Source organism: Somniosus microcephalus, unplaced genomic scaffold (assembly GCF_052327205.1).
Source record: "Somniosus microcephalus isolate GS21.2 unplaced genomic scaffold, FLI_Smic_1.0 unresolved_chr5, whole genome shotgun sequence".
NCBI lineage: Eukaryota > Metazoa > Chordata > Chondrichthyes > Squaliformes > Somniosidae > Somniosus > Somniosus microcephalus.
In genome coordinates, this window is record NW_028225183.1 from 15,508,392 (window position 1) to 15,521,379 (window position 12,988).

Consider the following 12,988-nt stretch of genomic DNA (forward strand, 5'->3'; position numbering starts at 1 on the left):
AAGGACATAGCTGCCAGACTGGGTCTGCGACTGATCGTGAGGGAACTAACAAGAGGGAAAAACCTACTTGATCTCGTCCTCACCAATCTACCTGATGCAGATGCATCTGTCCACGACAGCATTGGTGGAAGTGACCACCGCACAGTCCTTGTGGAGATGAAGTCCCGTCTTCATGTTGAGGATACCCTCCACTGTGTTGTGTGGCACTACCACTGTGCTAAATGGGACAGTGATGGGCCTTCAATAACCACAAAACTAGAAGTTATAGACTTAAACAAGTTGGCTTTTAATCAGTAAAATCAGAGCTAACATCTCAACACGCCGACTGGTTCACAGGAATGAGTCATACAGATTCTGGGATCTTTATGTAAGAGAAGTCAGGGGCGGAGCCAAGAGCCAAGACCTGGAACCTCCCAGGTTAGTCGGGAAAGAGGAAGTGAAACTATACACAGTGGGGGAGGGTAATATACATGAGTGCAAAACGAATACAGGATCAAGACAAACAGATTTCATTACATTCATCCCATTCTATAGATTTAGTCTATCGGGGTGATGTTTCTTAAAAGTTGGTATAAGTGAGTCTGTCAGGAGGTTTTGCAGTTCTCAGTGATTGGCACAAAGCCGGTTGGGGTGCCTCTAGGGGAGTGGATTTTGGTTCCTCCACTGTCCGGGCCTTCGCAGTGTCTTCCAGGTTATCTGCAGTGTCCTCCAGGTTAAAGTTGGGTATTGATACCTCTGGGCGTCCTGTCTCTTTGTAGTGTAGGTCTTCATCGGGTAGTCTCCCATCGTTCTCTCCGCTCCCTGAGGGAGCGAGGTCTTTTATGGAAACAGTGTCCTCTCGCCCATCAGATTATTCGATATAGGCGTACTGAGGGTTTGCATGGAGGAGCTGTACCTTTTCCAGAAGGGGGTCCGTTTTATGGCCTCTCACGTGCTTCCGCAATAGTACTGTCCCCGGAGACATCAGCCATGCGGGTAGAGATATGCCCAAGGTGGATTTCTGGGGGAAAACGAACATCTTTTCGTGAGTGGTAGCGTTAGTGGCAGTACATAACAGAGACCTTATGGAGTGGAGCACGTCTGGGAGGTCTTCCTGCCAGCGGGAGGTCGGAAGGACATTTGACTTTAAGGCTAACGTGACAGCCTTCCAAACAGTAGCATTCTCCATTTCCACTTGCCCATTACCCCGGGGGTTGTAGCTAGTGGTTCTGCTAGTGGCTATCCCCTTCGAGAGCAAGAACTGGCACAGCTCGTCAATCATGAATGACGTCCCCCTATCGCTGTGTATGTAGTTCGGCATGCCAAGCATGCAGAATAGATTACAGAGACACTTGATGACCATGGCACTGGTCATGTCTGGGCAGGGAATGGCGAAGGGGAAGTGGGAATATTCATCAATGATATTGAGGAAGTATACGTTACGGTCGGCAGAGGGAAGGGGTCCCTTGAAGTCCAGACTTAGGCGCTCGAATGGCCATGTGGCTTTGATAAGGTGTGCATGGTCAGGCCTGTAGAAACGAGGCTTGTATTCCGCACAGATGCAGCAGGCTCTGGTCATTGCCCTGACCTCCTCGATGGAGTGGGGCAGATTGCGGGACTTTATAAAATGGTATAGTCGGGTGACCCCTGGGTGACAGAGGTCGTTGTGGAGACCCTGTAATTTGTCCGTATGAATGCTGGCACACATTCCCCGCGATAGGGCGTCTGGGGGTTCATTAAGGGCTCCCGGCCTGTACATAATATCATAGTCGAACGTGGATAGTTCGATCCTCCACCTGAGTATTTTGTCATTCTTGATTTTCCCCCTTTGTTTGTGATGCGCTATCAATCACTCAAAAGACTGAGGTTAAGCGAGTAACTAACAGGCTTTTATTAACAAGAGAATGAAGGTGTGCCTCGAGTGGTCGACCAGTCCAGAATACAGAGGGACTGTGGAGCAGTCACCTTTATACCTGGACTCGTGGGAGGAGTCAGCCGAGGCATGTACAGACATGTACACAGTGGAATACAAACAGTGGTTTACCACATTCACACCTTGTTTAAAAATGAGTCCGGCGGGGTGGAGTGTATTAAAAGTTTATGTATTGGAGTCTCTCCGGAGGTCTTGTCTGCTGCTGTGATCGATGTGGCGACGGCAGGGGTAGTGAAGCTTATGGCGTCGAGTCCCACGTAGGCTGGGGCACTGGTGTGTAGTCCTCGTGGGTGTCGAGCGGGTTGCAGGGCCCAGGCGTGCTGTCTGCTGGGGTTGGACATTGGATCGTGGGGGTGTGGTAGTGGGTAGTGGGTTACTGGGGCCCCCGAGGATGCAAGGTCTCATATGGAGACTGTGTCCTCCCGCCCGTCCGGGCACGAAATGTAAGCATACTGGGGGTTGGTGTAGAGGAGGTCGACCCTCTCGACCAGGGGGTCCGTTTTATGGGTCCTCACGTGTCTTCTCAGTAGGACCGGCCCTGGGGACGTCAGCCATGGCGGTAGCGATGTCCCCGATGTGGACTTCCTTGGGAAGACAAACATTTTCTCATGAGGGGTGGCATTAGTGGCAGTGCAGAGCAGTGACCGAATAGAGTGGAGCGCATCGGGGAGCACATCCTGCCAGTTGGAGGTCGGAAGGCCCCTAGACTTTAAGGCTAGCAGGGCAGCCTTCCAAACTGTCACATTCTCTCTTTCCACCTGTCCGTTCCCCCGGGGGTTGTAACTGGTGGTCCTGCTTGTGGCAATACCCCTAGCGAGCAGGTACTGGCTGAGTTCGTCGCTCATAAATGATGAGCCCCTGTCGCTATGGATATAGCTTGGGAAACCGAACAGGGTGAAGAGGTCGTTCAGACATTTAATGACCATGGCACTGGTCATGTCCGGGCAGGGGATGGCGAACGGGAAACGGGAGTACTCATCAATAATGTTGAGGAAGTACACATTGTGGTCGGAGGAGGGGAGAGGCCCTTTAAAATCAACGCTCAGGCGCTCGAAGGGGCGAGTGGCTTTTATCAGGTGAGCCCTGTCTGGTCTATAAAAGTGCGGTTTGCACTCAGCACAGACTTGGCAGTTCCTGGTCATGGTCCTGACGTCCTCAATGGAGTAAGGCAGGTTGCGGGCCTTGATGAAGTGGAAGAACCTGGTGACCCCCGGGTGGCAGAGGTCATTGTGGAGGGCCCGCAGTCTATCGATCTGCGCGCTGGCGCAGGTGCCACGCGATAGAGCATCCGGGGGTTCATTGGTCTTCCCGGGCCGGTACAAGATCTCATAATTGTAGGTGGAAAGTTCGATTCTCCACCTCAAGATCTTGTCGTTTTTGATTTTGCCCCTCTGCTTGTTGTTAAACATAAAAGCAACTGAACGCTGGTCAGTGAGCAGGGTAAATCGTTTTCCGGCCAGGTAGTGCCTCCAATGATGCACAGCCTCCACAATAGCCTGGGCCTCCTTCTCAACAGCGGAGTGTCTGGTCTCCGGGCCCTGGAGGGGTTGTGAAAAGAAAGCGACGGGTCTCCCCGCCTGATTAAGGGTAGCGGCCAGGGCAAAGTCGGACACGTCACTTTCCACCTGGAAGGGGATGGATTCGTCCACTGCGTGCATGGTGGCTTTGGCAATGTCTTCCTTGATATGGTGGAAGGCTAAGCGGGCCTCTGCCGTCAAGGGAAAAGAGGTGGACTTGATCAGCGGACGGGCCTTGTCCACTTAGTAGGGGACCCTCTGGGCGTAATAGGAGAAAAACCCTAGGCACCTCTTCAGGGCCTTGAGGCAGTGGGGCAGTGGGAGTTCCATAAGGGGACGCATCCGGTCGGGGCCGGGACCGATGACTCTGTGTTCCACAACACAGCCAAGGATGGCGAGGCGGGTTGTGTGGAATATGCACTTCTCCTTGTTATACATCAGGTTCAGGAGTTGGGCGGTGCAGAGGAATTTTTCGAGGTTTGCGTCATGGTCCTGCAAGTCATGGCCGCAGATGGTCACATTGTCCAGATATGGGAAAGTGGCCTGCAACGCATTTTGATCGACCATCCGGTCCATCTCCCTTTGGAAGACGGAGACCCCATTGGTGACGCCAAACGGAACCCTAAGGAAGTGATAGAGGCGGTCGTTTGCCTCCAAGGCAGTATACTGGCGGTCCTCAGGGCGGATAGGTAGCTGGTGGTACGCTGATTTCAGGTCAATGGTCGAGAAGATGCGGTACTGCGCAATCTGGTTGACCATATCAGCTATGCGGGGGAGTGGGTAAGCGTCCAGCAGGCTGTAGCGATTTATTGTCTGGCTGTAGTCGATGACCAGGCGCTGCTTCTCGCCGGTCTTAATGACCACAACCTGGGCTCGCCAGGGGCTGGTGCTGCCCTCAATAATCCTCTCCTTCAGGAGCCGCTCCACTTTGGTTTTAATGAAAACCCTTTCCCCGGCACTGTATCGCCTGCTCTTTGTGGCGATGGGCTGACACTCGGGTGTGAGGTTAGCAAACAGTGGGGGGGGGTGACTCTGAGTGTGGAGAGGTTGCACTTGGTGCGCGGTGGGCAATTTGGAAGCTGCTGGCTGTGGACTGTGAGTGGGGGGAGGGGTCCACCGTACGCCATTGTAACACTTTTAAGGCGGCACTGAAAATCTAACCCCAGTAGAACGGCAGCGCAGAGGTGGGGCAGGACAAGAAGTTTAAAATTATCGTACACAGTCCCGTCTACTAAGCGTGTCACCACGCAGTAGCCGCCAATGTCCGCCGACTGGGACTCGGAGGCCATAGAAATCCGCTGGTGCGCAGGCAGGACTGGGAGAGAGAAACGCCGCACCATGTCGGGGTGGATGAAGCTCTCCCTGCTCCCAGAGTCAAAAAGGCAGATTGTTTCATGACCATTTACCTTAATGTCCATTGTGGACCGGGCCAGTTGGTGCGGTCTCGCTTGGTCCAGCGTAACGGAGGCCAGCGTAGGGGTCGGTTTGTCGTTGCGGGTATCAGATGAGGCGGTGTTGGGGGCCTGCTGTGTCCCGGCTGGCGTCCAAGATGGCGGCGTCCATGATCCCCATGTGGCTGGAGGCGTCCAAAATGGCTGCTGCTCCGGTGGTTCGCACATGGCTGGGGAGGCACAAGATGGCGGCCCGCACGGCCCACACGCGGCGCTGCTGGGGTTCGGGGTGGCTTCGGCCCTGCAGACACTGGCGTAGTGTCCCTTCTTCCCGCAGCCCGAGCAGATCGCATTTTTCACCGGGCAGCGCGCTCTGGGGTGTTTGGACTGGCCACAGAAGTAGCATTTCTGGCCTTGGGACACTGCTGCGGTAGTTGGGCCGTTGCTGGGGTGTGGCTGGGGTGGCACGGCGCTATGAGACGGTCCTACCATGTCCCAGGCTGTCGTTCCCTGTGGCGTCCACGGTGCAGAGGAGTAGGCATCCATGCCCCGGTAGGCTGCGTCCAATGATAGTGCGAGTTCCAAGGCCTTGTTGAGGTCGAGGTCACTCTGCTCCAACATTCGCTGTCGGGTGTAATTGGACCTGTGGCCCGCTACAAAAGCATCCCGGATAAGTTCCTCTATGTACACGGTGGCCTTTACATCCTTGCAACACCAGGCCCGGCCGAGCACAGACAGTGCCTTAAGGTATTCCTCGGTCGATTCCCCAGGAGGTGCCTGGCATACACCTCGTTCACTGGGCGCGTGTACTGGTCCTTGAGGAGCTTGATAGCAGCCGTGTACGAGGTCGCGTCCTGGATGACCGAGTACGCTCGGTGGTTCACTTTGGAGTTCAGGACATCCAGTTTGTCCCCATCCGATTTGACCGTTGCAGCGGAGACGATCAGGAATTTTTCAAAGCACCTAAGCCAGTGAGCAAACTTGGTGGATGCGTCCGCCTCCCGATGGTCTAAGTCTAGGCATGCTGGTGTGAGGATCTTCTCCATTATAAAAAATCTTGTTAATAAAATTGATGCGCTATCAATCACTCAAAAGACTGAGGTTAAGCGAGTAACGAACAGGCTTTTATTAACAAGAGAATGAAGGTGTGCCTCGAGTGGTCGACCAGTCCAGAATACAGAGGGACTGTGGAGCAGTCACCTTTATACCTGGACTCGTGGGAGGAGTCAGCCGAGGCATGTGCAGACATGTACACAGTGGAATACAAACAGTGGTTTACCACAGTTTGTTATTAAACATGAAAGCCACCGACCGCTGGTCGGTGAGCAGGGTGAAACGTTTGCCAGCTAGGTAGTGTCTCCAGCGCCGCACTGCCTCCACTATTGCCTGTGCCACCTTCTCGAAGGAGAGTGCCTGATTTCAGGTCCCTGAAGGGTTCGGGAGAAGAAGGCCACAGGTCTCCCAGCCTGATTGAGGGTCGCAGCTAAGGCAAAGTCTGACGCATGGCTTTTGACTTGAAAGGGAATGCATTCGTCCACTGCACACACTGCAGCCCTTTCAATGTCCTGTTTAATACTGGTGAAAGACTCCCGAGCTTCAGCTGATAGTGGGAAGGACGTCGATTTAATGAGGGGTCGGGCCTTATCAGAGTAATTGGGCACTCATTTGGCATAATACGAAAAAAATCCCAGGCACCTTTTTAAAGCTTTGGTATTGTGTGGCAGGGGCAGTTCCTTTAGGGGGCGTAGTCGGTCAGGGTCCGGTCCAATTACCCCATCTTCCACCACACAGCCGAGGATACAGAGATGGGTTGTGTTGAAGACACATTTGTCTTCATTGTAGGTTAGATTCAGCTTTAGGGCAGTTTTTAAAAGTCTCGCAAGATTTAGATCGTGGTCTTGCTGGTTGTGCCCGCAGATAGTGACATTGTGCAGATAGGGGTAGGTAGCTTGTAGTTTATTCTCGTCAACCATGCGGTCCATCTCACGTTGGAAGACCGAGACCCCATTTGTTTCCCCGAAGGGCACTCAGAGAAAATGGTAGAGGCGCCCGTTCACCTCGAAGGCGGTGTATGGGCGGTCCTCTGTTCTAATGGGGAGCTGGTGATATGCGGATTTGAGGTCGATAGTCGAGAAGACTTGGTATTGCCCAATCTGGTTGACCATTTCTGATATGCGGGGTAAAGGTTAGGCGTCCAGCTGGGTATAAATATTAACAGCCTGGCTGTAGTCAATTACCATCCGTTTCTTTTCGCTATTTTTAACTATGACTACTTGGGCATGCCACGGTCTGGTACTGCATTCAATAATGCCTTCCCGCAGGAGTCTGTCCACTTCCGCCTTGATAAAGTGTCTGTCTTCCAGACTGTACCGTCTACTTTTTGTCGGTATGGGCCTACAGTTCGGAGCGAGATTAGCAAATAAAGAGCGCAGGCTGATTTTTAAGGTTGATAGGCCACAGACTGTGAGTGGCGGCTGGGACCCGCCATATGCCAGCATGACACTTTCGTAGTGGCACTGGAAGTCCAGGCCCAAGATTACATTAACACAGAGTTCTGGCAGCACAAGTAGTTTAAAATCCTTGTAGTCCGTGCCTTTTACAGTCAGTGTTACCACACAGTTGCGCCAAATGTCCGAAATGTGGGGCTTAGCAGCCATAGTAATTCTGCTCCGTGTAGGGGTTACCATTAATGAGTGCCGCTGTACCAGCTAGGGTGGATAAAACTCTCGGTACTCCCACAGTCAATTAAACATTTTGTTAAATTCCCGTTTAACTGTATGTCCATCATGGATTTTGTCAACGGGTGTGGCCTGGATTGATCCACCATGATCGAAGCCACTGTTGGGTCCTGGGCGGCCACTGAGTCGGGAAAAAATGGTGGATCCCAAGATGGCGGCCCGCATGGCACGCACGAGGCGGTGACGGAGTTGGAAATCAGATTCCCCCTGCAGACTTTGCTAAAATGCCCCTTTTTCTTACATTTGAAGCATGTAGCATCCTTCGCTGGGCATCGTTGTCTGGGGTGCTTGGCCTGGCCGCAGAAGTAGCATTTCGGGCCTCGAGGCATTGCCGCTGTAGTAGGACTCCTGGGTGAACTACTGTGTGGGGACTCCGGCGGCGTAGAGCCGGTCTGAGACCTGGATGGGGAAGATGGCTGATTCCAAGATGGCGGCCCCCTCGGCACGCACGAGGCGGTGAGGGCCGCATGGCCGGAAGAATAAGATTCAGAATTTTTCTGGGCCACGTCCAGTGATCGTGCAATGGCCACTGCCTTTTTTAAGTCCAGGACCTCCTTCTCCAGCAGTCTCTGCCGGATATAATTCAATTTGAGGCCCGTGATGAAGGAATCGCGGACCAATTCATCAGAGTATGCGTTGGCCGTCACGGCCTTGCAGTTACAGTCCCGGACCAGGTCCTTTAGGCCCTGTAAGAAATCGTCCATTGATTCCTCTGGTCGCTGCCTGCGTGTAGCCAGCAGATGTCTGGTGTACACTTCGTTTACCGGCCTCTGGTTTTGGGCCTTGAGGATAGTGATGGCCTCCGTGTAAGAGGTGGCGTCCCGGATGAACGAATAAATCCAATGACTTACGCGAGTAGTCAGTACACTCAGTTTACCTACCTCGCTAGCGGATGAGGCCCTCGCGAAGAGTTCGAAGCATTTGAGCCAGTGTCCAAATTGATTTGATGCTTCAGCAGAATGTGGATTCAAGTCCAGGCGCTCTGGTTTTAGGAGTCGATCCATCCTAGTATTCTTCAGTGATTAAAATTGATGGGCCTTCAATAACCACAAAACTAGAAGTTATAGACTTAAACAAGTTGACTTATAATCACTAAGATCAGAGCTAACCCTCAACACGCCGAAAAGTTCACAGGAATGAGTCACACAGATCCTGGGATCTTTATGTAAGAGAAGTCAGGGGCGGAGCCAAGAGCCAAGACCTGGAACCTCCCAGGTTAGTCGGGAAAGAGGAAGTGAAACTATACACAGTGGGGGAGGGTAATATACATGAGTGCCAAACGAATACAGGATCAAGACAAACAGATTTCTTTACAGACAGATTTCGAACAGATCTGGCAACTCAAAACTGGGCATCCATGAGGCGCTGTGGGCCATCAGCAGCAGCAGAATTGTATTCAATCACAATCTGTAACCTAATGGCCTGGCATATCCCTCACTCTACCATTACCATCAAGCCTGGAGATCAACCCTGGTTTAACGAAAAGTGCAGGAGAGCATGCCGGGAATAGCACCCGGCATACCGAAAAATGAGGTGTCAACCTGGTGAGGCTACTACACAGGACTACTTGCATGCCAAACAATGGAAGCAACATGCGATATACAGAGCTAAGCGATCTCACAACCATCGGATCAAATCAAAGCTCTGCAGTCCTGTCACATCCAGTTGTGAGTGGTGGTGGACAATTAAACAGTTAACAGGAGGAGGAGGCTCCAAAAATATCCCCATCCTCAATGATGGTGGAGCCCAGCACGTGTGTGCAAAAGACCAGGCTGAAGCATTTGCAACTATCTCCAGCCAGAAGTGCCGAGTGGATGATCCATCTCGGCCTCCTCCTGAGGTCCCCAGCATCACAGATGCCAATCTTCAGCCCATTCAATTCACTCCACATGATGTCAAGAAACGGCTGAAGACACTGGATACTGCAAATGCTATGGGCCCTGACAACATTCCGGCCATAGTACTGAAGACTTGTGCTCCAGAACTAGCTGCGCCCCTAGACAAGCTGTTCCAGTACAGCTACAACACTGGCATCTACCCGGCAATGTGGAAAATTGCGCAAGTATGTCCTGTCTACAAAATGCAGGACAAATCCAACCCGGCCAATTACCATCCCATCAGTCTACTCTCAATCATCAGCAATGTGATGGAAGGTGTCATCGACACTGCTATCAAGCGGCACTTACTCAGCAATAACCTGCTAACTGACACCCAGTTTGGGCTCTGCCAGGGCCACTCAGATCCTGACTTCATTACAACCTTGGTCCAAACATGGGCAAAAGAGCTGAACTCAAGAGGTGAGGTGAGAGTGACTGCCCTTGACATCAAGGCAGCATTTGATCGAGTGTGGCATCAAGGAGCCCTAGCAAAACTGAAGTCAATGGGAATCAAGGGGAAAACTCTCCATTGGTTGGAATCATATCTAGCACAAAGGAAGTTGGCTGTGGTTGTTGGAGGTCATTCATCTGAATCACATGGCATCACTGCAGGAGTTCCTCAGGGCAGTGTCCTAGGCCCAACCATCTTCAGCTGTTTCATCAATGACCTTCCCTCCATCATAAGGTCAGAAGTGAGGATGTTCGCTGATGATTGCACACTGTTCAGCACCATTCGAGACTCATCAGATACTGACGCAGTCCGTGTCCATATGCAGCAAGACCTGGACAACATTCAGACTTGGGCTGAGAAGTGGCAAGTAACATTCGCATCACACAAGTGCCAGGCAATGACCATCTCCAACAAGCAAGACTCTAACCATCTCCCCTTGACATTCAATGGCATTACCATCGCTGAATCCACCACTATCAACATCCTGGGGGTTACCATTGATCAGAAACTGAACTGGACTAGCCATATAAATACTGTGGCTACAAGAGCAGGCCAGAGGCTGGGAATTCTGCGGCGAGTGTCTCACCTCCTGACTCCCCAAAGCCTTTCCACCATCTACAAGGCAAAAGTCAGGAGTGTGATGGAATACTCTCCACTTGTCTGGATGAGTGCAGCTCCAACAACACTCAAGAATCTCGTCACCATTGAGGATAAAGCAGCCCGCTTGATTGGAACAACATCCACCACATTTAACATTCACTCCCTCCACCACCGGCGCACTGTGGCTGCAGTGTGTACCATCTACAAGATGCACTGCAGCAACTCGCCAAAGCTCCTTCAACAGCACCTTCCACACACGTGACCTCTACCATTTAGAAGGACAAGGGCAGCAGACGCATGGGAACAGCACCACCGACAAGTTTCCCTCCAAGTCACACACCATCCTAACTTGGACCTGTATCGCCGTTCCTTCACTGTCGCTGGGCCAAAATCCTAGAACTCCCTTCCTAACAGCATTGTGGGTGTACCTACACCATATGGACTGCAGCGGTTCAAGAAGGCGGCTCACCACCATCTTCTCAAGGGCAATTAGGGATGGGCACTAAATGCAGGCCTAGCCAGCCAGCGGCGCCCACATCCCATCAATGAATTAAAAAAAAATTACCCCAACTCAAAGCCCATCTGTGGACACAGTCCCAATGCGATGTGTTGCTGTGAAGAGGCTGCTGTTTTCTCCCTTACTCGGGCCCGTGATATCTCCGCTCCATGATGTGTTCAGTGATCATCAGCCGAGCACCAAGCAAACAGCACCCGCTGGTAGAGCTGGGGGAGGGGAGCTCGCATGGGCCCTTCCTGTCGCTTGTGCGGGGAGAGGGGGAGGAGCAGGCAAATATTTAAATGCTGAAGCGTGAAAGCTGGAGGCGGAGCTGAAGCTCAGAGGATGCTGTCTCTGCTCAGCTTGTCACTCTGATTCTGTCTCCTCCCAGCCTCTCTCACACTCTGCCTTTCTCAATCAGATCCGGGCTGGCTTCATAAATACATCAGGACGCCGAGTATTTATCATTCAGTTTATATTCCTGTGAGGAATCGTCATAGCTGGAAGAGGTAGAGGAGGCAAAGGACTGGGAAAAGGCGGAGCCAAGCGCCACAGTAAAGTAATTAGTGACAACATCCAGGGCACAAAACAAAGGCTCTTCTCAGAGCCACCCACCGCCTCAGAGAGAGAACAGGGCCCTGGGACCGGGAGCGGGGATATATTGGGGTGGGGAATAGCTTCAGAATTATAAGGATTATGGAGTTACAAGTCACTCTTTGGCCCGGACCCTGTATTCTCCCCTCAGAGTGAAATGCTCTTTTAGTCTTCCTGGGTGTCCATGCGCTCAGTGTTCTGTTTCCATTCAGCTTTTATATATCACACAGATGGTGTGACGGGGAACCGGAGATTTCCACCTCACAATAGGTTAAACTGAACTGCTGTGACAAGAGGCCAACTTGTGAGATTATTCTCCTTCTGAAGTTTGCTTCCTGCACAGATACTGTCGGGGAATGTGGTATTCAAGGGTTTCAGGGAAGTCACTGGATGGACTGTAATGATAAACATAACATAAGAACATAAGAAGTAGGAGCAGGAGTAGGCCATAAGGCCCCTTGGGCCTGCTCCGCCATTCAATACGATCATGGCTGATCCGAACCTCGACTCACGTCCACTTCCCTGCCCGCTCCCTGTAACCCCTAATTCCCTCATCTGCTGGGAAACTGTCTATCTCTGTTTTAAATTTATTTAATGTCGCAGCTTCCACAGCTCTCCATGGTAGCAAATTCCATAGATTTACTGCCCTCTGAAGAAGTTTCTCCTCATCTCAGATTTGAAAGGACGGCCCCTTATTCTAAGATTATGCCCCCTAGTTCTAGTCTCACCCATCAGTGGAAACATCCTCACCGCATCCACCCGATCAAGCCCCCTCACAATCTTATATGTTTCGAATGTAAGAAGTCACACAACACCAGGTTATAGTCCAACAGCTTTATTTGAATTCACAAGCTTTCAGAGCGCTGCTCCTTCATCAGGTGACGAAGGAGCAGTGCTCCGAAAGCTTATGACTTCAAATAAAGCTGTTGGACTATAATCTGGTGTTGTGTGACTTCTTACATTTGTCCACCCCAGTCCAACTCCGGCATCTCCACACCATGGCTTATATGTTTCGATAAGATCACCACTCATTCTTCTGAATTCCAATGAGTAGAGGCCCAACCTACTCAACCATTCCTCATAAGTCAACCCCCCCATCCCCAGAATCAACCGAGTGAAACTTCTCTGAACTGCCTCGAGAGCAAGTGTATATTTTCTTAAATATGGAAAGTATAGTAATCTGGGATGTTATGATTAAGGTTATCCACCAGGTGGTGCTGTAGCCAATGTTGCTACTAAGGTCAGAGGGTTGCTTCCTGTTAAGGTCAGAGGTTTGCTTCCTGTTAGGTCAGCACAAGGTGGAATGCCAGGACACTGATGCAGGCTGCTGTAAACATGTTTCCCAGTTGTTAATAAAGTACTCGTGTTAATTCTATGATATCGACGCTTGAGTCCTTGTTCCATTTAATGGA

The 12,988-nt window shown here is 51.5% G+C and overlaps 1 long non-coding RNA gene across 1 annotated transcript; it reads right to left on the reverse strand.

Moving 5' to 3' along the window:
• Nucleotides 1-262: 262 nt before the first annotated feature.
• LOC147087623 (uncharacterized) lies at nt 263-11,233 on the reverse strand. The gene is made up of 2 exons (XR_015075436.1): nt 11,052-11,233; nt 263-1,000 (listed from the first exon to the last, which is right to left on the reverse strand). It is a non-coding gene; the product is annotated as an uncharacterized LOC147087623 (long non-coding RNA).
• Between the last annotated feature and the right edge of the window lie 1,755 nt (nt 11,234-12,988).